The 27,644-nt window shown below is 45.4% G+C and overlaps 2 long non-coding RNA genes across 3 annotated transcripts; one reads left to right on the plus strand and one right to left on the minus strand.

Moving 5' to 3' along the window:
* On the minus strand, positions 1-9,154 carry LOC127379949 (uncharacterized). The gene is made up of 2 exons (XR_007888394.1): positions 8,655-9,154; positions 1-1,321 (listed from the first exon to the last, which is right to left on the minus strand). It is a non-coding gene; the product is annotated as an uncharacterized LOC127379949 (long non-coding RNA).
* LOC127379948 (uncharacterized) lies at positions 7,464-27,429 on the plus strand. Of its 2 annotated transcripts, none has more exons than XR_007888393.1 (3): positions 7,464-7,580; positions 20,253-20,373; positions 27,268-27,429. It is a non-coding gene; the product is annotated as an uncharacterized LOC127379948 (long non-coding RNA). The 2 variants fall into 2 exon arrangements; XR_007888392.1 differs by lacking the exons at positions 7,464-7,580; positions 27,268-27,429 and adding exons at positions 17,700-17,806; positions 21,248-23,800.
* Positions 27,430-27,644: the final 215 nt, after the last annotated feature.

Raw genomic sequence — 27,644 nt, forward strand, 5'->3', positions numbered from 1 at the left:
TCACGTGCACAACAAACTTTTATTAGAGTAACACAACAAAGTTCCTAGAGCGGAGAGGACAGGGAGGAAAACAGAGACAGAAGAGAAAGGAGAAAGCAGAGATACAGAGGACAGCAAGCGAGAGCACAGTTACCAACACGGTCCAGCAATGTCGTCGGTGGGGAAGTGGCTCCTGGTCGGGAAGTGCTTCCCTGCACCCGTAGTGTCCCAGATTTTTATACAGTTCTTGCCCACTGCACCCCCACTTTTCTACCTGAATAAGGGAGAAAATCTTTCTATCTTCTCCGTGCTGCTCCTCCGAGATAGCAGGGGGTAGGTATGGTGCCAGGGGCTATGCCCTGCAGATAGTCTTTGTTTGGCTGATTGATGAGATCAGCCATTGCAAAGGAGGAGGCTGAGACAACTGGCACCACAGGATTAGTTTATTGCAGTGGAGGTTTGGTCCTAGGAAGTGGCTTGAGACCAGCACTCTTTGTCTTGTCCTGCTAAGTCGGTGGTTTTCATATCAAGGCCTGGGTATCACTAGATATTCTGCTCCCACCGCCAGCTGTAGAACTCCTTTTATCTCCAATCTCAGCATGTCCCACACTGAACTCCCCAGTTCTCAGGTACACATGGCAGGAGGGGAAACAAAAGGTTGGGTGGGTTGCTGAGACATCTCTTTAGTCCATCACTTATCTCTTGGATTGTTTGAGAGAAGCACTATACATCCTGAATGCCACAAATGCCGAGATGGTTTCCTGGGGCACATGAAGGGAGGCTGACTTAACTTCACAGCCATGTTTCACTGCCCATGTGAATGCCTTTGAGCACACAGTAGACTTGGCAGGACCTCAGCAGCTGGCAAGGGATGGAAGCGTCTCTGTCCACCTCCAAAGCTCAATTGGTGTGTCCCTAGTATGGCAACCACCATAATCAGAGGTAACTTCTCCTTTATGGTGATTGATGCTGCCTGAGGATAGGGATGACTGGGAGGATGACCTCTATTTCTCCACATTTCCTGGCTGGCAAATGTGCTGGTGATGTGTAAGAGCGTGAGGAGCAAGCTGAGCCTCCAAAAGCAGATTTTGACATACAGGCCAGGATGTGGGAACCTTGTTTTGTGGTGGAGTAACCTCAGGTACACAGCGCTGTGTTTCTTGTTTATTCACAGCATACGTGCTGCTGAGGCCTCATGCTGGTCTCTGCTTCTTGTTAGCTCTTCAGCATCTCACCAGGCCCCAGCTGGCAATGGCTAATTGCAATCAGCAAGTGAAAATGTAGCATCTCTGCAATGGAACTGGCTCCAGCTCTGGGATACATTCTGGGAAACAAGGGGTGCCTGGAAAAAGAAAGGGAGATGCCTTAAACCTGAACTTCCATGACAAGCATTAAAGGAGAAATTCAACAAAGCACAGGATGAATCATACTTGCTTTTAATGGATGTTATAATGGAATGGTTTAGTGTTAAGAGAAGGGATTCTTTCAGCACTCATCTCTGGTGGTTGGTGGTGAGTTGACCCTGCCTGGATGCCAGGTGCCCACCAAAGCCACTCTGTCACTCTCCTCCTTAGCTGGACAGAGAAGAAAAAATAAAACAAAAGGGTCGTGGGTCAGGATAAGGACAGGGAAATCACTCAGCAGTTACTGTCATGGGCAAAACAGACACAACTTGGGGAAATTAATATATTACTAATAAAGTTAGAGTAGAGTAATGAGAACTAAAATCAAATCCTAAAACACCTTCCCTCACCTCTCCCTTCTTCCTGAGCTCAACTTCACTCCTAGTTTTCTCTACCTCCTTCCTGCCAGCGAAGCAGGGGGACGGGTATGGGAGTTGTGTTCAGTTCATAGAACCATAGAATCATAGAATCATTAAGATTGGAAGGGACCTTGAAGACCATCAAGTTCCAACCCCCCTGCCATGAACAGGGAACCCTACCACTAGACCAGGTTGCACAAAACCTTGTCCAACCTGGCCTTAAAAACCTCCAGGGATGGGGCATCAACAACCTCCCTGGGCAACCCATTCCAGTTCCTCACCACCCTTATAGTGAAGAATTTCTTTCTAATATCTAACCTAAATCTCCCCTCTCTTGGTTTAAAACCATTACCCCTTGTCCTATCACTATCTTCTCTGGTGAAAAGCCCCTCCCCAGCTTTCCTGTAGCCCCTTCTAGTACTGGAAGGTGCTCTAAGGTCTCCTCAGAGCCTTCTCTTCTCTAGGCTGAACAGCCCCAACTCTCTCAGCCTGTCCTCATAAAAGAGGTTCTCCAACTCTTTGGTCATCCTTGTGGCCCTTCTGTAGACTTACTCCAAGAGTTCTATGTCATTCTTGTGTTGTGGGCACCAGAACTGTATGTAGTATTCCAGGTGGGGTGTCACCAGAGCAGACTAGAGGGGCAGAATCACCTCCCTGGCCCTGCTGGCCACACTTCTTTTGATGCAGCCCAGGACACAATTGGCTCTCTGGGCTCCAGCGCACACTGACGGCTCATGTAGAGCTTCTCATCTATTCCCACCCCACGTCCTTCTCCTCAGGACTGCTCTCCAGCCATTCCCTCCCCAGCCTGTATTTGTGCCTTGGGTTGCATGGACCCAGGTGCAGGACCTTGCACTTGGCCTTGTTGAACTTCAGGAGGTTGGCATTGGCCCACCTCTCCAGCCTGTCAAGGTCCCTCTGGATGGCATCCCTTCCCTCTCGGGTGTCAACCGCACCACACAGCTTGGTATCGTCAGAAAACTTGTCTCTGCTGCTCTGAAGAGGAAGGACTCCTCACACTCTTCTACTACAACTTAGGGTCCTCTCTCCATGGGTTCACAAGTTCTGCCAGAAAACCTGCTCCAGCATGGGCTTCCCATAGGGCCACAACGTCCTTTGGGCATCCACTTCCTCTGACATGGAGTCCTCCACAGGCTGCAAGTTCTATTTGCTCCACCTTGGACCTCCATGGGCTGCAGAGGGACAGCCTGCCTCACCATGATCTTCACCAAGGACTGCAGGGGGATCTCTGCTCCTGTGCCTAGAGAACCTCCTTCCCCTTTTTCAATACTGGTGTTGGTGTCTGCAGGGCTTTTTCTCACATATACTCACTCGTCTCCCCATTGCTATTGTGCAATTGTTTGTTTTTTGTTCTTTCCCCCTTCTTAAATATGTTATGCTAGAAGTGCAACTGCCTCTGCTGATGGGCTCAGCCTTGGCCAGTGGCAGGTCCATCTCTGTCAGACATGGTGGAAGCTTTTAGCAGCTTCTCACAGAAACCACCTCTGTAGCTCCCCCTGCTACCAAAACCTTGCCATGCAAACCCCCACATGGTTTCTAATTGCAGTCTAGTGTCACCTGTTGCCTCTGTAACATGATTTTTTTTGCAAGGCTGTAAGCATCCTTCTGAAGCTCAAAGGACAGTGAGGGTATAAAGAGTACCTTGCACTTGGGCCAGAAGTCCGGATGGCCCAGTGTCTTAGTGTCTGAAAGGTGGCCTGCTGACATCAGTGATCAGTGGTGGGCGTTTCTGTTCCCAGACAACACCCACTTTACTTGTGGGTGTTGTCTGGGAACTCGGAATGCCAAAGTCAACTTCCAGAACAAGTGTGTGTTCGAGTCTTGTACCAGTGACTGCTTTCAGACTATTTTGTCTGGGCAAAAGATCTACCATCTTGTGATTCAGAGCCCACAGCAGTGGAGACAGTGATTAAATCTGCAAGGAGAATTTGCTGCTTTCTCTCCCAGAAAAGTAGATCCTTAGAGGTCAAGATTGAGTCACAAAAGCTGATAAACTTGCCTTGCATCAATGTAGGCTACTGTGCTGATAAATTTGAGAGGACTTCCATTTCCATGGCTAGAAATACAGTATCTTGACAGGTGCTCAGTTATCACGGCAGTAGGTGTGTTGCAGGACACAGAAAGCTATGGATGACTGATACATGTTTGAGCAGCTCTACATTTTAAGAGGGTACTGTGAGCCTTGGATTCCTCTGAGGTAGATGAGTGGGCCCTTTCTAGGGGGTTTAATCAATGAGAATGAAGGTTTCAGTCAAGGAAAGGAAAGGGGAAAGGGGAGGAAAAGGGGAGGAAAAGGGGAGGAAAAGAAAAAAAATAAAAAAAGAAAAAAAAATTTAAAAAAGGAAAAAAGAAAAAGAAAAAAAAAAAAGAAAAAAATAAAAAGAAAAAGATAAAAGAAAGCCACCACCTTCTTCCAAAAGAAATCCCACACTACCTCCCATATAGGAATGACCAGTATAGTGGATATATGATATTAGCATAAGTGCTGAGCAGTTCAACATCAGTGATGCTGCTTGCAGCTGCTGAAATGAAAAAGCATTGAGTAGCCTGTGAACAATGGGAGAGAAACTTGGATTCTTCTGATGTGAGCAGCATGTCTGTGTTTATTTGTTTGCAATTGTGCCAATGTTATGGGATCACCAAGGGCAAGTTCTGCTAGATATAGATCAGTTCGTGGGCAGAAAAAGCAATTAGCATTTTATTATCATCCTGTTCATATGCAATTAAAATAGAGTTGATTCCCCTTCAGATAAAGATACATAAATAAGTAGACTCCATGATTTGGGTCCTAAAGCAGACAAAGGTATGCTGAAAGTCATAAAAGATCACCTGTCAGTTCAGTTGCTTGGACTGAGAAGCTGCAGGAAGAGGTGACTGAGACAAACAGAACACATGGGAAATGGCAAGCCAAACAGTGAGACTGGATGCAAAACGTTTTTGTTGTTGTTGTTTCAACACCTGATTTTAATTGCTGTGGCTTTGCAGATTAATGAAACAATACATTTCTTCCAAAGAAACAGCTGTTAGGTGGGTAATTTTAATCACAGCCTGGTGATAACCTCCCACAGGAGTTCACCTGAGCTGCCAAATAACTTTTTAACAAAGAGTGAAGATGGTCACGAGACTGTAGCTAGAGAACTGAACAAGTGGAAGCAATTGTGTGAACTGAAACACAACTCTGTCTCTTGCATGCGTGTCTCTGAGTAGAGGAAAAGGCTCGAGAACACAGATCACCTTGTCACAAGAACACAGCTAGTAGCAGCACACACTGTTACTACTGCTGACCAACAGCTGGTGCAAAATGGCACAGCACATTTGATGGCAATTGATTGCACCCCAGCATGCCACCCCTTAAGCAGTTTTCTGAAGCCCTCAGTTTGAACGTGCTGCTCTGAGGCAGCCTTCACTGCTGAAGTTGCTGGCAAATGGCTGGAGTCAGGTGTTTCTTGGGTCAACTAGATACTGATCTCTTAGCCTGGCATTAATTGTTCCAGCAACCACCGACTGTAAAAAGAGGCTTCTTTCTGCCTGTCTGGGGTAAACAGTGCTAGTGGCACTCCCTAAAAATCGGATAGTCTGTCTGGTGAAAGCTTTTAGAGCCTTTCAAATCTGCAAAAGAGCACATAAGTGATCAGAGGTGGTACGATGGGTGCATTATTGTTCTCATTAGAGCATCATCTGCCAATTTATTTCAGCAAGAAGCCAGCAAATGCAAAGCCTTCTCTCTGTAAAAACCCAACATGCTCTTTATGTAATATTTTAGATATTCAGGGGTTGGTCAAGGGGGTGCTGTGGATCTGGCTGTCACGGAAGCCTGGCTCACTGTTCATAAGAGCAAAGGGAGGAAGAGGAGAGGCCAACTAGGTGGCCGTAACAAAGATCCCAGCGCATGACCTCAGGCACCAGCTCAGGGCCTGGGCTCTGGTGAGCACACGGACTCCCCAGTATTTCATTAGAATGAAAAAAGGCAGATTCTTGCCAGGCTGTTAACTTTTACGTACAAAAAGTAACATGTCACTGTCTTAGACAAATGCTTCCAGCCACACATTTATTTGATAAGGTGGATTGTTCTTTCCTATCTTCACTTACTTATGGCCTGGATCCTTTTGCCTTTGAAGTACAGAATCATAGAATCATAGAATGGTTTGGGCTGGAAGGGACCTTGAAGATCATCTAGTTCCAACCCCCCTGCATGGGCAGGGACACCTCTCTCTAGATCAGGTTGCTCAAAGCCCCATCCAACCTGGCCTTGAAGATCTCCAGGGAGGGGCCATCCACAGTCTCCCTCGGCAACCTGTTCCAGCATTTCACCACCCTTACAGGAAATAACTTTTTCCTAATGTCCAACCTGAATATCCCCTCTTTAAGTTTCAAACCATTGTCTCTTGTCCTCTCATTATTCATCTGTGTAAAAAGTCCTTTTCCAGCTTTCTTGAAGGCCCCCTTCAGGTACTGGAAAATTGCTATAAGGTCACCACAGAGCCTCCTCTTCCCTAGGCTGAACAACCCCAACTTCCTCAGCCTATCTTGATATGGGAGGTGCTCCAGCTCCTCTGAGCATCTTTGTGGCTCTTCTTCACTTTGTGTCTGGAGTCCCCAACATAAGAAGGACATAGAATTCCTCGAGTGTGTCCAGAGGAGAGCCACGAAGATGATCAGAGGGCTGGAGCACCTCTGTGTACATGGTGTCTGCAGTAAAGGATTAAACATCTTAGCAGCTCTTGAATGAGAAGAATCCTACACTAGTCTTCTAACAACTGTCCATCCACACACAATCATCTTTCTCCCACTCTTCTAGTGGACAGGCTAATAGTTTCACTTAAATATGCTTGTGCAAGAAATTCTGTTGCCTGGGGAGCAGGCTGGGTTTGGCCATTCATTTACAACAAAATTTGTGGTATAATCAGCAGTTCATCCCATGGCTCCTAGAGACCAGGACTTTGATACACCCTGTGCAGTAACAACAGGTAACCCTAGTTTTTTCCTTACTATACAAGCAAAACACTCAGGGACTGCGGGGCACAATGTTGGGAGCCACTCTGGGCACATGCTCAATCCCTACTGACATCAGTTATTTACAGAGGCAACAGAGATGTCATTCCGTGGCTGGTGAGAGCAGCTGGAAGAGTTGGTGCCTTCACTAACCCCTCTGGGGCTGGGTTTGGCTGCAGTCTGGTATTGGCACAGCAAAGCCTGGGAAACTCATTGGGAGCTCTGCACACTACTGTAATATTGATGCAATGAATTAATAAAGACCTGTGATGCTCCAAAGAGCTGTGTGTGCTACACGTGAGGCTCTTTGCACCTGCAGGGTTTATACAAGCAGGATCAACTATTGCACTTCTACAGGTAAACTAAAGTTTTGAACTTTAGGGAAATGGCATATATTTGCCCTACCCTCAGACAGACCTGAGGTGTCCTGATATGGGCAGCGGCTCTCCTCTTTCCTTTTTGCTTTTTCAGCTATAGGAGCCCAACTCCTTGGAGACAAGGAAACTGGGGAGAGCAGAGGAACAGTGTCCAGGCTGCCCTGATGACCCTCTGCCTCCCACTCTGCTGCTCTGAGCCCGGCTGAATCTATCCAGTGAAACCTGGCCACCTGCCATTTTCTGATGGGCAGCGACATATGACAGTTCACAGCTTGCAGAGCGACCCAGGGAAGTGGAAATCCCAATACATGCAGATCCTTCCCACCATTGCACTTAGCAGCACAGGGGACTGCTCTGTGGTACAGCACTGACCTAACAGCATTTCATTTTACAGCAGCACAACTGCGGGCTGGCAGGAAGGGATGGACCACCTTGGGTCTCTGCAAAAGGTAAGGGTAAGAGGACACTTGTGGGAGGGCAAATGCTTTACCAACGCTGCAGTCCTGCACCAGGCTTCAGAGTGCTGCTGGCACTGGAAGGTGTGCCAGTCATCAAAACCTGGAAAGAAGCTTTTGAAACAGCCTCCATCGTTGTGGCGAGCAGAACATCATGCCCTCCCCTAGCAGTGCATCATGCCTGGTTTGCAGAGGCAATAAACTGCCTGGCTGGCTGCAGAGGCATCTTCTCCTGGGGGAATGCACTGGGTAGCTCTGATTAAGTCACCACCTCCCAGGGAAGGCTGGCAACACAGGCACCTCAATAAATCCATGCTTAAATGCTTCAAGGTTTTTGAATTTTTGCGGTCCACTCCTTTTCTTTTGTGGTTGTGGATCAGAGAGAGAGAAAGAGCAGAGAAAGCAGGTGGTTTGTCTAAGCAAAGGTCAGACTCTGCTGCTCAAGAGGCAGCTGACCAGTGTTGTTCTGCAAGGGGCAGTGTAACACTGTCAGGTCACACACCTAGAGTCCCCTTGGGAAGGTGAAAGCATTATCACTCCAATGCAATTCCTATCTTTTATGAAAGCATACACAAACACACCCAAGTTGAGCAATTAGATAATACTCAGATAGCTGGTACCTTCTAAGTGACTCAGATAAGATCAGGCAGTAAAAGCGGCATAAAACATCCTGCTTAAAACAACCTGGGGGTGAAAAACCATGCTAATAACAAGAAAACCTAGTTTTTAGACATGAACCTGAGCCTATTGACAAGTGTAGAGCACAGAGCCAGCAAACACATACAAGAGAGCTGGGTAGGTAACTAGTGCTGGCAACTCCAGCATATGGCCCTACCAGTGCAAAGGAAAGCTAAAATTCATTGCATTGCATCAAAGACAGAGTTAAGTCAAAACATGAGCAAGCTATGCAATCAGATTACCCAAAGCTGCCTTTCAGTTCTCATCCTTTAAGAAGGAAGCATCGTTTTCTATCTAACAATGGCTACAGCCAAGTGGTTAAGCTCACAGGAGAACAAGTGAAATACCATATTATTTCAGAAGAGCAAGCATCACTAATCGCCTCCTTACCTTGTAGAATGTCAAATTAGTTGAAAAAATAGATCAAGATACTCTTAAGTGCAGTTAATAAAGTGATCAAAAGCTCATAACAGCACAGAGAGCACAGAGAGTGCAGCAAGGTTGTAGTTGCACTCTGAAACCTGCATGTCATGATGGAAGATAACAACTGGAGGAAAGGAGAAATGTAAACATGAGCATTTTGCAAATGCTCACACTGAATTCCACAAATCATCCAAAATGTGAACTTCTGTATTTAATCTCAAGCTTCAGTCTCAAGCTGTGTTTTTCCAAGGCAAGGCAAGGCTTGTATGAAGAGGTAACATTGTCTCTTCTGACCTTCAATCATCTTGGCTACAAAACGCTGTTATGCCATTATTTTGGAGGCTCATTGATATTCTGTAACATAAGGAGATTCTGCACTGGTTCAAAAGACCCAGGCCAACTTCTGTGTCAGTGTTCAAACCAAGCTTCAGATTTTCTTCTGAAGTCTATGTAGCCATCCACCTCTCCATCTGGAATAGGACAGATCTCATTACTTCACTATGTCTAATACTTATCTTCACAATGCTACAGTGTGGACTAAAGGCTAAGTATCTCTTTAGACATTTGGAAGAATACCAAGTAAAGGTTAAAGCCTGGACTTTCAATAGGTCCCTTTAAGCACCTAGCAGAAGTGTCTAAGCTGGAAGACTATACTTTCTGCATAGTCCATGGCAAAACAAGGGCAACAGAGGTGGGTGATTTATTTAGGCTCTCAGCTCCCTTCACTTGCCCTCCAGGCAACACAGCTTCCTAATTTAGACCGTGCTCCTGTCACAGGGACTTCCCTGTGATATAGTAAGAATTAGGTGCAGCAAACCGTGACCTGGGACTTATCCAGTGTCATACTGGGAGCCTGTGGCAGATAAAAATAGTCCTAAAGTATTCAATTTTTAATAAAATTATTTTATTGCTTTGACTCTTGTCACAGCAACATGACAGATGACTTCCTCTTGGAGGTTTAGGTTTGTCCAAATTCAACATCTGCAAGAAAGAAGCAGGCTAAAACTGTAACAAATGACAATCATGCTGTCCATAGGGCTTCTCTTGTACAGCCCCTGGAAACAAGAGAACCTGTGTTAAGTTCAGTAGGCTTGGACTTAAACCTATGAACCCCATATGAAAGAAAATTGGCTGATTTTAACAAGAAATCCTCCAGATTAGTATTATTTGCCTGAGATGGTTTATCTAAGCAAAGAGAGATAAATAGGTGCTCAATGGATGCAAGGCTGACATCTCTAAACATTGTTGCGCTATTTTACGGCAGGACTAAATTTGCCCCAGCATATCTAACAGGATGTTTGATAATCAGGATGTCTTTGAAGGATCTGGAATAATTGCTTCTGCTCTTGGTCTCACGTTTCTTCAGCAGATAAGGGGGGGGGGCAATTCTACGTAGCATTCACAGAGATTACTGGAAATTCTTCAGAAGATAAGATTAAGACTGATGAAATACATTCAAGTATTGTCTTTGGCAACCTCATTAAGTGTTGCAAGGTAGAAACTAATTTTCTCTTTGAAACTGAGCAAAATTGAACCTCAATGTGCAGTAATATTATGATTTGCACAGGAAGCGAGACTGTAAACAAATCAGGAATGAAAATTCAAAAATCTATTTGTTAACTAAAATATTTGTTTTGCTCTTTTGCATTTTCTGTCTTGCAAAAGGTAATTTGGGAAGAAAGAATACTCCTGTCCTTAAATTCTTCCCCAGAAATTATGTTTTAAAAAAGATAGGCAACAGTCCTATCATACCACGTTCATTAATAAATCATCCAGAATCACTCCTATTACTCCTAAACATCTCCATCTTTAGGAAGCAAGCAGCAGTGTCAGTGGAGCTCTGCTGTCTGTTTGCTGTATCCTGCCCTGGGAGCTTCAGGCTCCCCTTGAGACATAAAGGCACTGGAACTGTCTGAATACTGCGAGAGTTTGGGGCTCCACAATGGTTAATATTTCAGCTACATAGGAGAGGGTGGGGGAGGGAAGTGGTTATTAACAATTTACTTTCTATCTAATATAGAGCTTGGCAAATAATTCAGAATTAAAACAATTCAGAATTAAGTTAATTCAGCCTTTTCCTTGGCCGCTGTTGCAACCATGGACACTTTGAGGCATAGGACTGAAAACATACTTGTTTTGAATTTAATATCAAACTGAAAACATACGTGTTTCGGTGTTTACAGCAAAGCATCTCCATAGTGGGTTGTTCTGCTGCTGAGAAAGGGAGGACAATTTTATTTTTCCTGTTATGTGCAGCTAACAATTCCAGGAACCCCAGCCCTCCTCCCACTTCCCTTTTTCCCTTTCCTGGCTTCTTTCCTCTGGGATTTGACAACACCAACCTGAGGTTCTGGGTTACCCCTAGCATAATTTCTCCCCTTTTCCTTCCAAACCTTATAAAAGATTTAAAAGGTTACATTTGTGGGTTTGTTTTGCAGAGGAAGATGCTGGGGAAAACACGGGTAGCACAGCTCTCCTGATGTTTCAGCTTTGGCTGCATCTGTGCTGCCCAGTGCAGTGCTGGGCTGGGCTGTGCAGCATGACCCCAGAGCCCAGCTAGCCCAGGATACTCACTATGCTGCCTGGGTACAGCATCCTTTCTAGATTTCTGACACTTTCCCTAAGGCCTGGCCTCAGTAATCAAAATCTTGAGCCAGTTCCAGCCCTAGTTTAATCCTTGTAGCAGTCATTCCGTTGGCACAGCCTTATGCCAGAGGTAAAAGCAGGAAAGAGCCTAATCCCACATGAGACCCAGGAGACACACTGAGGAGATGTGGCTGTACTTAAGAGGCTCGTTCCTCAATATATTCTCCTGGCTTTAAAATCTCAGCATGTACTGAGAGGCTCCAAGAAAGATAACACAAAATCTGAATACCCTTAGAAGTAGAACTGCTGGCGCATGAGGAACAGCGAATGCCACAAGCTTTCTTGCTGCCTCTGTTTGTGCAGCTGTGTTGAATGCCGGACCTGCTTTTATACTACAGCACCACATCCCTTCAGTAAGGCAGAAAGAGGCAGCACTGCAGTGAGAATGGCAGGATCTGTGGGAAAATGTAGTTTTGCTCAGGTGCTTCCTGAAGCCCTCATCTGTGTTAGGGGATAATTTTTCTTCTGTGTGACTGTGAAGCAGGGAGATGTTTAGTTTCCTTGTCACACAGGGATTTTATGGATGATCCCCAAAGTGAACCAGTTCCCCCGGTTTCTGGTCTCATGCCCTGACCTTAAGTCTGTCTTTTCCACACAGTTCCCACATGCATGCGGAGAGCAGGGCTGGGAATGCAGCTCAATTTGAAACTGGAATAACCTAGACCACAGATGCCCAAAGCCTTTTTGTCAGTGCTCACCATACCAAACAAAGCATGGCATGTGGGCCACTGCCATGTGCTGGGGCATACCTGTCATGTTAGGTTACTGTAGCCAGGAAGAAGCCAAATTCCTGCACAGAGGCTACCACATGTGCCACCTAAAAGGGTTGCTTTGGAAAAGTGTCCAGATGTGGTGTGTAGCCCAGATGGAGATCCTGTCTCCTAGCCTCACAGGTACCTAATGATCTGTAAGCCCCAGCCTGGCATGGCCAATGGCAGACCACTAGACATTGAGCAATGAGTCTGCTTGGGAAGGGATTCACTTCTAGCTTTGTTTCACAAATAATAGCTTGCATGCTTTACCAGCATGGAAAATCATGATGTGGAATTTCCTAAAATGGGGACTGTAGCAAAGTTTTAAAGTTCTATTTGCAATAATTCATTGTATTAAACAAATGGTGTGGCATTTTTCTTTCTTTGACCAAGCCTGGAAGCTAGCAAAACATGACTTTGGTGTTTAATGTGATGCTGTCTGCTTAATGACTTGTTAGTGTTGACTGGAAAGACCTACAAAGGCAAAAGGCAAAACACTATGGCCTATGCTACAAGTAAAGTTTTGGTTGAAGAAGGAAATGGTGAAAGTAGTACAGCCATAATAACTCTGTTTCTCCAGGCATGCACTTAGTTCAGTGCCCAACAGGAGCCTATTTTACTGTATTTACACTGATAAAGTCCTTCCCACTCTACATAGGGCTCTTGGTCAAAATTAAGTATGGGGATTTGCACTTGTGCTGACTCATTAAATTATAAGTCCCCCCCTCCTTGCCCCCACGTGAGCAATAGCCTTTTCTCCCTCATGGATCTTTAGGCACACAAGCAGCAACAGCAGCCAGTGTTTTGCCATGGTCCCAGCGAAGTTGCACTGCACCCCCCCTGCTCAGGATACAGCCTGCAGGACCTTGGCCCAGAACATGGGCAGAAGGTGGCAGGAGAGCAGGACTTTTGCAGCTGTCTTTGGCTCACTTGCATTTTTTCAGTTCAGTGTCACTCTCTGGCTCTAGGGCCCTTTTGCCTGCCTTGCTAGACAGGGTGTTTCAGGTCTGTGGGGTGCAGCTACAGCATGCAGGGATGGCAGATATTTGCTCAGTTCCCCAGGCCTCAGGGGCAGCATGGGGTAAGCAGTGCCTTCCCGTTCCTGCTGATTCCTGCTGGAGTGGCACCAGCCCTACTGACCTTACAAGTCAGCTTCACTTTCCTTTTTCTTTAAAGCTGCAAATTAGCAGCCCGGAAAAATCCTTGGTGTCAGCCCCTGGAAGTCCTTCAGTTTCACAGCAAGGGGCAATAGAAAACTGACAATCAGAGAAAAATGCTAGAAAGAGAACAAACAACAAAACAAAATATCATATAAGATGGATACCAGCTTCCTTCTCACTCATATTGTAAGATCACTTAGGTCTCCGTAACTACTTAGTCCTATGGGTATGATGAGAGGTATGTCAGTGTTATCATCTGTAAAAAATCATGCACAGGATTTCTGAGGAATACTCAGGACTGCAGTAGGTGCAATATGAGAAAGGAAGCACAATACTCATTTAAGAGGTGAGTAATGATATCTTTAAGAGACACAGGTAAGATTTCAGGGCACAGAGAAGGTCAGGTAGCCAGTACCACCAAGAAAGTGTATATACATGTCTTGAGGCAAATTCACTGAGTAGGGATTAGGAGCCATATGGTATTCAGGAGTGCAAGTACTTACAGTATTATGGAAGTTTCTGCAAGAAGGTTTTTTTGAAGCTAGTATTTAATCCAGGTCTCCCACATACCTCCTCAGTGCTTAAAATGCAAGAATATACTTGTTCCCTAGCTGCAAAAGAACACCAACGATCTGTAAGTGTTTCTGCCAGTGGGATTGCTGAGTATTGGCAAAATCAGAGAAACCCTTTACCGCAGGTTTTCATGTGTCCAGATCAGCTCTGCACTTGGAGAACAAGACCATCTCAGGACAAATAAGATTGGTGAAAAAAGAAGTTGAAGGTCAGAGTGCTTGTTGCCATTCTAAGTGGCATTTTTTTAATTTCCCACTCAAATTACATAATGTAGGGAAGGTATTTCAGATTAAATTAATTAATTCCTGAATGCTTTGTACCAGTTCTTAACAAGGTGAAACTTTCATTGCCCTCTAGGAAGGCCTCCATTAAGTAAGTTCTGAGTATCACCTTGGAGCAAATCCTGACTGGGTTGTGCAACCTTTGCTCATGCTGCTGCCCTGAGTTCAAGTAGCCTCTTTGCAAAAGCCAGTTGTACTCCCTGAACCAGCTCTGTGTATATTTGCACCTTTGATGTAGATGTTCCTTTTGTAGTACCTAGCAGCCAGGCATCTCCAAGACCCTATAAATATTAGTTTCAAAACTCTAACACAAGCCTGTGAAGTGGTTTAGGGTTTCTCTTTGTCACATGAAGAGGAGTAAACAGAGGCGCCAACCTGGTAAGTGCTTTGCTCACTACTAGAGTTGTTATCTGAAAATGACTGGAGGAATAAGGTGCCAATGGAAATAAGGGAACCTGCCTTCAAATGCCTGCCTTTTACTGTCAGAGCTGCAGTTCTGAGACTGCACTGTCTTTAATATACCACAAGAGTTCATTTGGCCTTCCTCAAGCCTCCTGACTCCCTGCCATTTCATTCATTTGCTTTTGAATCTGCATGATTAAAGGAAACACTAATTTGTTCCCAGATGGACTCTGCATGGCTAAAGTCTCAGGGCACGCCTGCAGCAGGAAGAGGTTTACTGGGACAGTGGGCACCAGCAAGGGAAAGGGATGCAGGAGGGCAGCCTGGTGGGTGTGATGGTGGTGGATGACTGCAGCCACCATAGCTCAGTCCCCACACAGCACAGGCAGGGACCTTGTTTACTCCTGGTTGCAACCACCTGGGTGCCACAACGTCAGAGCTCTTCAGAGGCTGGATGCTAGCACATGCCACTGGCCCTGCTGCTGTGTCTTTGCTGTGGTGACTGTTGCATATACTGTCTAGATGACACTAGCCTGTGTCGTGCCTGAGTGCCGGCATGTAAATACAGGCAGGGAGGTGAACAAGGACTAAGGGGAAGGAGGTAAAGGAGTGAGCAGAGCATGTCCACCATTGCCCTAGTTAGTTACCTACAGGCACATCAGCTGAGGCTGCTTTACCTCTCATCCCTCCTGTCTGTCACCTTCCCAGCCAGGTTCCCATGCACCTGTGTGGGAAGCAGGGGCTGAAGGTGCCCCCCAGCAGGCTGCTTGCTGCAGCTATCGGGTGATCTCCCTCGGCAGCACATTGCTGCCTCCCGAACACCTTCACCTGCTGTCTGCTTGGCTCCCCCATCGCCACTGATAGCATCACCACCATGACCTTGGAATCCTTCTCACAAGTGCCACCCTGTCTCTTAGCAGTGGGAAATCAGATTTTCTTTCCCTCAGCACCACTCCCTGCATTTTCATTTCTGAAGAGCGAGCCAGGAAGGGAATGAAGATTTTCCCTCTGCAGCAGTGACTCTATTTTCAGCTGTAGCCCGATGGATTGCTTTGCTCTTCAGCCTTATCATCCAATACCACCTTAATGCATGCAGCTACGAAAGGTTACCATTAGTGACTGATATCTCTGGAGCTGCTGGCTGGGAGTTTTAACCCTAGATGAACCAAAATGTCCCCTATATCACATCCTTAGTACTCTCCAGGATTTCAGATGATGTAAGTTATTATAATTTTTAGATTTTTTTTCCTGGTTTTGTTTTGTAAACCAGAAAATGCAGTACTTTTGTTATGTCAGAAAAAGACAAAGAGAAAAGCCAGCCATTCTCCAGGACCAAATCAATCAGTAGTTTACCGTGCACAGAGTGACTGACAGCTCTGGCCCTCTGGCACTGCAATTTATTCTCCAGTCTCATCTCTTTGCAAGTATTGCATGTCATGCTTTTAAAATGTATATATAGAACCAGCTAGATGGTTATATTTAGAGCAACCATAGGTATGGAAACATTTCTTTTTTTAGCTTTTCTTGGTACAAATATAGAGACAGGGAGAGAATTGAAAGGCCCCTTTGCACCTTTCTTCTGTGCTCCTGTGACAGCAATGCCTCCATTTGGCAGAGTGCCCAGAGGAGTCTGCAGAGCTGCTCCGGAGGAATGGCTCTGGAAGGAGTGGATTGAGTAATGGTGAGTTTACAGGGCATTCCCAAATTTCAGCAACAACTCAAAAAACCTCATCCCAGTGTAGAACAAAAATGTAGTACAAAGCAGATGTTACAATAGCTTATTTTGACATTTTCAAACCTTTTTTGACACTGTGAAAGTCACTGGGGGCACACCAGTTGATAAGTGGGAAACGTCAAAGGGCCAATCAACCTTGAGTTAAGCCCCTGCAGTGTAAGCATCCTCCAGTTCAGGATCACCCGAAAACACCCTCCTTAGCAGGTTGGCCCAGGTCCAAGAAAGGGAACTGCTACTACCTTTATGAGACCCTAAAGGCCCCCAGCCTTTCTGAGTCACTTCCATCCTGACAAACTGGTCAAAGTGGGGAAACTGGGAAGCTCCAGAGTGTGGTTGCAAGCACTGGGAGGAAGCTGGGGACTGAGGAGTCCACTGGAGACCACTAATGTGCAAGCCATATCCCTGCTCAGTGTGTCTAACTACACATATCTCCATTTTTTCATGTAAAATTTGTTCCAGCAGCCCGGGCTTCAGACTGGGCATCGAAGAAGCCCTTGACAGAGAGCTGCTGGTCCCAGGAATGCACATCAAGGCAGGGCAATGGGGGACATGGCACACAGGCATCCCCAGGGTGCAGGGTCCCTCGCCAGTTCCCAGCCATTCGTGTGGCCTGAGAGCAACCATAAGCACTGAAAGTTATGAAAAACAAAAAAGTTTAATGAGTACATGGACTTTTTGTCAGATCTGAACCTGTGCTATAGCCAGAGGAAGGGTCTGTGTGTCCCAATATATTTTCAGGCTGTTATCAGCTGGTCTGATGAAAGGTGTTATTTCTCCCTGTAGATCTCACTTTGCTTTTGCACTAGCCCACAGGAGGCCATTTGAATGGCCTGTTATAAACAAACACCTGCTTCCTTTTTGAAAATACTGTTGTCGATTTTATTGGGTTTTCTGATATTTGTGTGTTTGGTATCTACTGGTCTGTCCACACATGGGCATACCCATTTGTACATACACAAATCAATTACCACATATCAAATAGCACACACTTTTTGCTGTGCAAATAGGTTTGTACCCCAGGCAGTTGCAAATCACAGACAGGTGACACCTCCACAGCTTGTGGAGTTGTTAGCAGGTTTTTCACACCTTGACCTCAAACCTAAACACAGACAAAAATTCTTTGCTCTTAAACTCTCAGACCGTGTTTTTCACACTTCTCAGCAAGAGAGAAGGATAAAGTACATGCAGACCTAAGAGTGCATTCAGAAAGTAACAAAATCTTCAGCTTCAAAGCAGAGATACATAATCCATATACAGTTGCCTGGAGCTGGTCTGAGCAGAGCTCCCACAGGGCTGAGGCCAGGGTGATGGACGCGGTGTCACAGACTGTTTGGAGACGGCAGTGTTTGTATTCTGGTTATCGGCAAGGGCTTGCAAGTTATTACATACCTTGCTCAATGGATGAGAGAGATAAGGAGCACCTTCAGCAGGGTCTAAACACATGGAGCAGAGATAAATGTAAATCCCTTGTGCTCTTCACAATGCAAGTAATGGGTCTTCATCGGCTTCTCCTTGCTTGGAAGGAAGCACAGTCAGGCTGACCTCCTCCAGAAGGACACAAAACAAAAAGGTACGTACGAACCTGTAGAAAGCAGTAGCTGTGACAGAGCGAGGAAGAACTGTTTAGGGGTGTAAGATCTCAGAGGTGTGGGGCTGCCCTAGCCACAGTCTTCATGAGGTAGACAAGCCACTGCCTGGCAGCAATTTGGCCAAAAGTGCGCAAGTGGCAGAGTGTACATTTATCTTGGTTTTTGTTTGGGTTCAGTTTAAGCTAACCAAACGTCAGCACTCACCCTGGCATGGGCATCTCCCAAACAGAAGCAAATTCCAGGGTATGCCTCGCAGCAGCCCTGGAGCGTTAAACCATGTGCTGGTGAGGTCAGGTGTAGCAGCAGCGGCCTCCCCCTGGAGTGCAGAGAGAGGAATTGCCCCAGCCAGCTCCAGGGGCTGCGATTGCTAAAGCCACAGCCAGCCAATATGCTGAGGTTACCGGGACTGAGGAGAAATGCCCTTGGGTCATAACAGAGGCTGACAGTTCAGGAACTGACAGCCCTGGGTCTAGCCATGTTGGGATGCCTTTTTGCAATGATCTGGACAACTGTATTGTGCTGGTTAGTAAAATATGCCTTTCCCTGCCATTTTTCAACCTTGAAGGACACATAATCAGCACTATTTGATGGCATTGCTTGTTAATTATGCTTCCTGAAAGGCATTTCCCCCTGTGTCTTCCCGAAAGACATCAAACTGTCCCACAATACTTAGTGCGTCTCTAAATTGTGCAGAAAGTTAAGGAAAAAATACCACTTTTCCAAGGTGTTAAATGACTAGCATGGGCTTGCATACTTAGCACAGTGTACTCTGTTCCCCTCTCTGCCACAATCAATACCACTCTGATTTCTTTATCATGGATGATGGGGGATGGAGATGAGCGATCCTGTTCATACCTCAGCTTTGGCATTTTGATTCCTAAACAGCCCATTCACTAGTAGCATAAAAATAATGTAAAAACAAATACATCAAATAAATGTACCTTGAAGACATCTCTATTACAACCTTGCTCTGTATTCTATAAGCAAAATATGTACTGTGCATACAAACACCAGGAGAATGAAGGGATGCAGGTATTAACACTGACATATCAAGTGGTTCCTTGATGAGACCATATTATCTATGCAATCACCTACAAGTATTTGCATTTCTTGAACGAGGTTTTTCAAACAGCACCTCCAGCCACACTTCCTCATGTTGTTCTTGGATGAAGTTCAGGCAAAGAACAAAGCCAAACTGATGTAAAGGATGTCCACATAAGACTCAGCTGCAGCAGGAAACAGCTGGTGCTGGTGACTTGGTGCAGGAGGGGTTCTCCCCTCTAGGGTGGCCCTGAGTTGGGGTGACTCTGTGGCTGTGTCACCCCCGTGCTGCTGGAGGTGAGGCACCATGTTTCTGGAAGACATTGTTCAACACCCAAGACAGACAAATGCCCAAGCAGAAAAGGGTGGGCAAATCGTTAGTCAGATTCAGACTCGATCTTTGGCCACAAAGTTGGGTGACCTGTTTTTTCGTGTTTTGGTATTGATTCCCTTGAACACAGTGTAGCATAGGCAGGCCTTTCAAGCTATTTACTAGGTCTCTTCTTTGGATCAGTTGTGGCTAACTTGCCACCTGCAGGGTGCGGGTGGTGGATGAATTCACCTGGCATTTTTACAGAATTCATCAGGTGAAAAGAGTGTTAATGAGGATGAAGGTTTAAAAAAGCCACTCATTTTGTAAACAGCCTCCTTCTGTAGATAAGCTGATGGAAAAAAAAAACACAAACAAAAAACAAACCAGTTCTGGAAGTTCAGAAAGTTTGAAAAACCACAATAAATATGTAATAGATTTTTTTCAATAATGACCCACTCCTAAATCCTGACACTAGTTCAGACAGGGCACTCTGAGACATTATAAAAACAAATTGTGGTGTAAAGTGTCCAAACATCAGTTCAACAAGTTGCCTCCATAGACCAGGCTGAGTCCAGGCCTTTACCACATCTGCACTCTAGCACAATTTGTCCATTTTACTTACTTCCCTTCGCAGTTTAAATGAGACCATGTGTTACTTCTGTACTTCTTGTCCTAAGTTGTGATTACATTTGCTCTTTGCAAATGTGCCTGTTTGATTGAGTATAATTTACAGCATAAGCCAAAAACACACCCCCATCCTCACCCCCGCTCCACTTTTAAAAAGTGAAATATTTGGCAATGAAAGGTGCTAATACTGTAAAAATTATTAGCTTATGCCTCTTCTAGTTCAAGCAGGAACAGTTCTGTGCAAGAACAATTTGTGTGACATTGTATTAAAATGTGGCTTGCAGTTTTATAAACATTTTTTACCTGCAGATGAGCAGAGCAGGAGGTGACTGGGATGTCTAAGCACAGTGCAGGAGATTAGGACTAAACTCCCACTCTGCCTGAAGGAATGTGTTCCACTGCTCCCACCTTTTAATAGGAGAGTCTCTTTATCCTCTATCTTCCAGGTACCCTGGACTGTGGGTGCTACCAGGCAACTATTGCAAAACACTCGACTGTTTCTCAGCAATGGAAGAAGAAACCAAGGGAGTGCCCATGTGAGGCTAGAGAGACACACAGTTATGCTTGGTAAATAGATAGGCATATTTCAATTGGGGAAATAAACAAGTTTAATATGCAGCTGTTTGACCCTTCAAGTACACCCCAACTGTGGGAGTAATTGTGTTGCAGCTAAGGGAGCAAGGTTATGGAGAAGGATTTTCTCTCCAACTGCAACCCCCCTTGTGGCCCCTCTGAGGTTTCTTTTTCAGTGATGGATATGATCACTGGTCAGAGGGATATAGCTGCTGGCTGAGGGTAATGGGAGGATTCAAAACATGCCTCTTTGACCTTCCTCAGTCCTCTTCTGTGATGCTTATACCAGAGCCACACTTTGTAGATAGATAGCATGTGAGCATTGGAGTCCCATGTGAACCTCTGGCATTGATATCCAGCCTATAAGCACATGCACCAGGCTGTAACAGGCTTATTTACAACCCCACCTCCTCATTTGTGTATTATCCAAATAGTATGGTTCCTACAACAGAAGGGGAGAGCTAAGTTCACCATACTTAAGACACACACATAGATTAATGATAAACAGATAATCATTCCTCTGTAAGAAAAGGATCTGAGATAAACTCCATCCCAAAATAGGACATGGTTCTGCTGTTGTCAGTTGTTGGTACTTCCACAGCAGGTGCCACTAGGTATTTCTCAATTATTAAGCCTCAAGCTGGGTGAATGGGTATGGTTATGTCACAAGGGACACTACTATATTAGCAAAACTCTGAGTTAAGCAAGGTCATAGTAAGTTGTAAATGCTTCCTGCTTGCAAGGTGAGAATTTGCACCAGCCCAGGTAAACAACAGAGCTGAGCCATGGGAGAGCTGATCAGCTGGCACTGCAGGGTCTTGTCCAGGCCCCATTCATGAATTAGGAAATTTTTTCTCTCTTTCCACAGGCACAGAAAGAACCGAGAGGGTGGGAATTAACACTGTGTCAGTCAGTTACAAGACCTCTCATGGAAATCTCAAAAAAAATCTCATCCAAAAGCCCTGCAACCAAGTCAGATAACAAAGATGATCACAGCCTGCTAATTTTACGTTCCTCAGGGCTCTCTTTACCTACCTCATATCTGTGTGCCTTTCTGATCTATTTCCTGGACCATTGTTCTCCATTTTGACTCTCAGGCTAGCATGGAAAAACTTCTCATGGCCCAGTGGTACGACAGCTCTCTCTATAGACCTGCTGCTTCCATCATCCGCCAGTCTAAATTGAGCCATAACTTCTGGAGAAAGACCTGGCAGGGTGAATTTTACCCAATGCTGGCTGTTTGTGGAGAATCACTACACGCAGCCTGCAATCCATGCCTCCTGAATACAGCCAGAGTATGGGAAAAGGTCTGAGCAGAAATTAAAATCAGCCTCTTGGGTGCCACTGCAAGCAAGCAAAGTTAGCACCCTCCCACTGACACCCTTGGCATGTAAGCACCCAGCAGTTAGCAGAGTCTCCACAGTATTTATGGAAAACTGATACCTATAAGCATTTGTGGAATTGCATGAAAGGGGGAAAAATGTTTTGAATGATATATTGCTGTGCATGCAGCTACCGTGTGGGACCTGGACAATCAGTCTCCTGTATCATGATAATCATATGTTGTTAGTAGTCTTATCATCTTCACTGCCACAAGTGTTCATCTATGTTTTTTCCCCTTGGTGAACCACAAGGTCATTTCCAGTCCCTGGCAGCAAGCTCACTGCCTTAAAATGAACAGGGGGAGTGATTGCATGTGAGAAAATAGTGCGCTGAAAGAAGGAATTGGGCGAATCCGACATCCCTCGCTTTCTCTGGAAGAGCTGTTTCCTGAGTAGGTGGATCAGGGGAAGGTGGAGACGTCTGGGAGCACTGACTGCACGGGGCTCACTGAAGACAGAGGGCTGAGCTCTGACCTGACATCCTTGGTAGTGACGCTAATTAAATGTGCATTATGCAGCAAGGAGCCACATGTTGAATACAAGACAGAACTGGGTGGTCCCTCGACGTCTACCTGTTACACGGGAGCTAAAAAGCCACGCAATTGTTTCCTCAAAGATTTGCAGTCAGACTGTGTTCGTGTCAGTTTAAGGCAGATCACAGCCTCCCAAAGAACTTCAAAGGTAGAACAACAAGCACACAGAAAAAAATGTTGTCTGCACTGAATTCCTCTGGAGGGTCACTAAGGCACTGCAAAGCCAGCTATGGGTTGAATGTGCTGGCTTGTCCCTAGCCTTCCACTAAAGTGTGGATCTCTGCCTGCAAACCTCAGCACTTAGAAAAGGAGAGATGTGTGGAACAGTCTTGTCTCAAGAGCAGGGATACAAACAGCATCTCTGGATTGACAAGTTTATGCATGTGATCTGCTGTGCCTGGGGACCACAAGGCTTGACCTGCACCCTATTGCAATGCAGAAACTGAGAGTGGTGTACAGGGTCAAAGCAAAGTTTCTGGATCAGCCCGCTAGCATATTTTCAAAACCAGCCAGGGATGAATGAGTAGGGAAGTGTAAGAGAAACATGGCAAGCAGATGATCCAGCTCATTACCACCTTCTCAGCTGCTGGTAGATGTGAAACTTGAGTGGAGTATGAGTTGGAGCATGCAGCTGAACCTCTGTGCTCTGCAGCACCAGTTAGTTCAGCTTCCCAACTCTGACTAAGTCCAGTTGAAACCCTTTTAGACTGGGGGCCTCCATGACATCTGGTGGCAATGAGTTTCCCAGTTTAGTTAAGTATGGTATGGAAAAGCATTCCTTTGTATTTATTTCAAATTGGCTGCCTGGCAGTTTCAAAGGAGTTCCCATTCTGTCCTATCTAATTTGGAGGATGTGTGCCCACTAGCTAGACCACAGGACTGGATCTCTGAATTAATTCTATTTTCATTTTTGTCATTCTTCTAAAAGAGTAGGTATTATTATTCACTGGAATGAGTTTCACCTTCAGCCAGCTCAATTAAAATTAGTCCAAGCAAATAGTGATCCGGAATTTGGACTGAAATAACAATTGAGACTAATGTTCTTTGTATACCTGCAAAGAACGGATAGAAGCTAAACTAGGCAATAAAGGTAAAAATTCTATTTTACATTTCCAATGCCTGGATCGATTTGTGCAATTGAAACTGCTGCCAAGATGTTACAAAATAACTTGTCGTACAGTGGTAGACCCTATTATACAGCAGGATGCCTGTAGTTACAGAAAGACATGATGAGACCCCACATGAAAGGGAAAAATGTGTAATTTCTAAACACAACAATTTACATACCGACCTAAGAAACATCCATCTATCTAGCTGTTGTAATTGTGCAGCTTGCTATTTCTATTGACCTGTCTTCATGTCACTTGTTGTTTGACAGTGAAAGAGCCTAAAAACCTAGAAAAAATTCAGCAAGACCAAAGAGTGATTAACAACCTGCGTTAGCAGGCGAACAACCAAACAGCTGAGAGAGGTTCACAGATATAAAGGTGCTGCTCAAAATGAGAAGTAGTAAGTGTCTGTCTTAATTGTAGTCTTGGGCACATGCTAGTACCGTGCTCACAGCCCAGTGTTAATGGAATTTTTCCCTTGTTTCAGAGGCAAAAAGCCACAAGGAAGGCCAGGCAGCCTTTCTGCAAGGGGTTGTTTGCATCCAGGGCGTGTACAAATCTCTTTACATTTATTCAGAAACTAAGGCGATTAAAACACCCCAGGCCCCTCCTATTAACTCAGAAACATCATTATGAAGATGCTTATGCCACAGCAGCTTACTACGCTTGGTTTACTGGAAAACTGGAAAGCTGCATTTTCAGCCATTCGATCAACAATTTCCCGAGGTTGCTAACGACTTGCAAAAATCTTCTCAGCAGTAACAACCTCAGGGAGACTTTGTTGTCTCCTCTGAGAACCCTTATTTGTTTTTGGAATGAGAAAATTTAATTAGGCAAAGCTGTTTGGAGGCGGAGTTCGAGGCTTCTGTGACTGTCCAGTGACACCCAGGAGCCAGAGCCTTGGCAGAGCAGAGGACCAGCTGGAGCAAAGGGAATTAATCTGATTTAGAGCTGGTTCCTGGTGTGTTCTCCCCCTTCTTGCACAAGCTAAGCAGCTGAGCTTGCCCCCCACCTTTTGGAGTTTACCCCTGTGGCTGTGCTTGGGCTTGGTCATGGATTACATGGCTGGGAAGAGCACTCAGGGTAAGGCTGGGGCCGGGGCAGGAGGTCCACCATGGCTGCTTTGGGGCTGGCCAGGAATCACAGAATCACAGAATCTTAGGGGTTGGAAGGGACCTTGAAAGATCATCTAGTCCAACCCCCCTGCCAGGACAGGATCACCTAGAGCACATCACACAGGAACGTGTCCAGGCAGGTTTTGAATATCTCCAGTGAAGGAGACATGCCATCACGTGTAGCTGGGCAGCATTTCCCCGGAGGGGATGATGCCTGGGAAGTGTGAGCAAAACAAGCCCATCCAGGCATGCTCTGAGATAAGGGACAGCCAGGTGCCACCAGCATTCCTGAGGGTTTTCTCAGCTTCCACTGTCCTAAAAAACCTACATTCACACCCACACTCATGAGGCACGATTAGGAATCCCCAAAGACTCTCCATTAAGTCACTAATTGCTGCTGATTATTGTGAGGATGATTTGTTAGCACCAGTAAAGTGTTTGGTGCTAAGGAGACGGCAAAGCAGTGCCAGTCCCCATCCGGTGACACCGGTGACTGATGGAGATGCAAACATCATGAGAAGTCCCTCTGGCAGCAGGGAACATCCTCTCCCAGGGGTACTGGGCAGGATATGGCCCCCCTGGGAGCCATGGGGCAAGTGGTGGACACAGCATTGCTGAGAACACCTGGGTGAAGTCAGATGGGGAGAGGGGTAATGGGTGTTCTGGTGACCCACGTGCCCCCTCACTGACGCTGGAGAGGGTTGTGCACCAGCTTTTGGAAAAGCCGCCTTCTTTACCACCTTGAGATGTTTATCTCAGCAGATGCAGAAGAGGGGAATGTCATGTTTATCTGAACAATATTAACAGTCTCTCCTTCATGTATGGTGCATCACAGGAAACCCAAGTGCACAGACAAGTGTAAGATTTGTAGGACGCACAACTACTGCATTTTAATTTTTTTTTTACATTTGCAGGTTTTCCACCTGAAGATGCTTGCTTTGTCTTGCTCCCTGTAGAAAATACTAGCTTTTGCCATGGCTTGTTGCACCACACACTGCCCTTCCCCTTCTTTGCCAAGATGTGCTTTTAAGCATGCTTCCCAAGACGTTCTAAAGACAGGCTGGTGCTGCAATGCACTCAGGGTCTAAGGAAAGGAAGAAGATAAAGACTTGCTTTTTTTTTTTTCTCACAGGGGAGAGCTAGCAACTGGGAAAGTTCCCCTTCACGGGGTAATAGAGACTTTTCTTCTTCCTCTCTGGGTGGCAGAGCAACACACCTAGCTCCTTAACCTGCAAAGGGAAAGCAAGTGCTGTAGCTGAGTGTCCCCAGGCTTAGGAACTCCTCAGTCAACAAATGCCTACCAGCTGCCATCTCCCCATCTTCTTCTTTGAGAATGATTTCTCTTAAAGCAAGTGTTTCCCCTCTCCTTCTTGGCTAAACAAAATGGGCTAAATCAGTGATGGCATCTCCTTCAGAGTCTCTTATTTAGTTTGCTGTGAAAATAATTGTGTGCATAATTTTTTGCACGGTTTCATTTCACAGTGTAAAATAAAGAGTTTTATTTAAAATTACATAAAATTAAGAGAAGAAGAGAAATGAGTTGCATGTTCTGATGTAAATGAACACTTTCCAGCAGCATTTGCAAATCTGTAGTAGGGCCTGGTGCATCGGACTGCAAAGGAAATCTTACCGGGGGCTTGGCTACAGATGAAAGCCTAGGTTTTTCTCTTTTTGAATATTTTCTTTTACAATTCAAACCAAAAGGGGAAAAAAAGGCTAATAGCATGCAGCTGAAAGCTAAATTAGATATTTAAAATTCACTCCGTTCAGTTGCAGAAGGAATTGCTCAACACTCCAGAAAGAATATGCCTGAGGTCCACAGCTCTGAACCCCACCGTGCGATGTTTCCCTGTATTAGGCCTTCCTGAGGAAGCACTACCCTATCTCCATCTGCCATGCAAAAGCAATGCAAACCAGAGACAGGCATTTCCCACTCAGCTCGTGGCCATCAGCAACAGATTAGCAAAAGGGAAGCTGGCCAAGATTATTTTTAGCCTGACAATGACCCTTTAAACTCCGTAACTCCACAACACATTGGTCCACGATGAACGCACAACTGAACAAAGTCCGATACAAAATTCCTTTTAAAAACTGAGCAGAAGTGAATGTAAAACATATATGGGAGTTGGAAGCTTGGCCTCCGGGCCTGTGTGTCACGACAACCCTCTGCTGTAAAGACTGACCACTCCCTATCGGAAGTCATTCAGAAGGAAAGCTGTGCCTTGCTAGACAACCCCTAATTTTCCTATCTGTTATCTGGGCATCACAGCAATGGCCAGAGTGAGATTAGGCAGATACACAGATGGATGCATTACATTGCCTTCTAATGACAAAAATAGGGCCCTGGAGAGAACTTGCCCCAAGGGAGGACACGAAGGGTGACACATCTGTGACAAGGGAGTAGCTCTGCAGGAAAATAGATGAACTCATGCTCCATGAGTAACTCAGCTGGTAGCTTCTGCTTGCTCACTTTGAACCTGTACTTGCAGAAACTTTGCTCTAAATAGCAAAATATTACAAGCCACGAGGTTATCCAGTCAAAATGCTCCATTTATACATCAAGGTTTTCACTGAACTGTCTTTAAAAGTTAAACAAATGCTGTAAAGCAGTTTTTTGAGATATCTCCTAAGCTTGCTTTTGAAAGCACATCAGACACATTGTTGACACAAAAATGGGGAACTGCAAATGACCTGGAGGGGCTTTTTCCTACCCCAGCTCATGTGATGGGTTGGCTCTGCCTTTTTTCAGGTGCAAAGAGCTGTTCAGGAGGGAAACAGAGAAGCTTTGCCTTGAGCCTTGCAGGACAATTCATTGCCTGAAACAATTCACAGCGATACAAGCTTTGTTTAGAAAAGGATATATCCAGCCAGGAGCCCTTGGAGACAATAAAGCATCTGTTTGATTTTCTCAGCGGGTTAGCTGTGTATAAATAATTTATCCCTGCTCTTGTTCCCCCTCCTCAGCTCTCACTATTCATATTTTTTTTTCTAAAAAAATGTCGCCTGCCTTTCCATTGGCGAGCGGCTGGGGACACATTGCCTGGAGTCTGACCTCAAAGTAGAGTGGGATTTGAATCTGAAATCCACTCAGTTTGATCTCACAAGAACCACCACGCTGCACAGCTT

This window comes from Apus apus, chromosome 1 (assembly GCF_020740795.1).
Source record: "Apus apus isolate bApuApu2 chromosome 1, bApuApu2.pri.cur, whole genome shotgun sequence".
Taxonomy (NCBI): Eukaryota; Metazoa; Chordata; class Aves; order Apodiformes; family Apodidae; genus Apus; species Apus apus.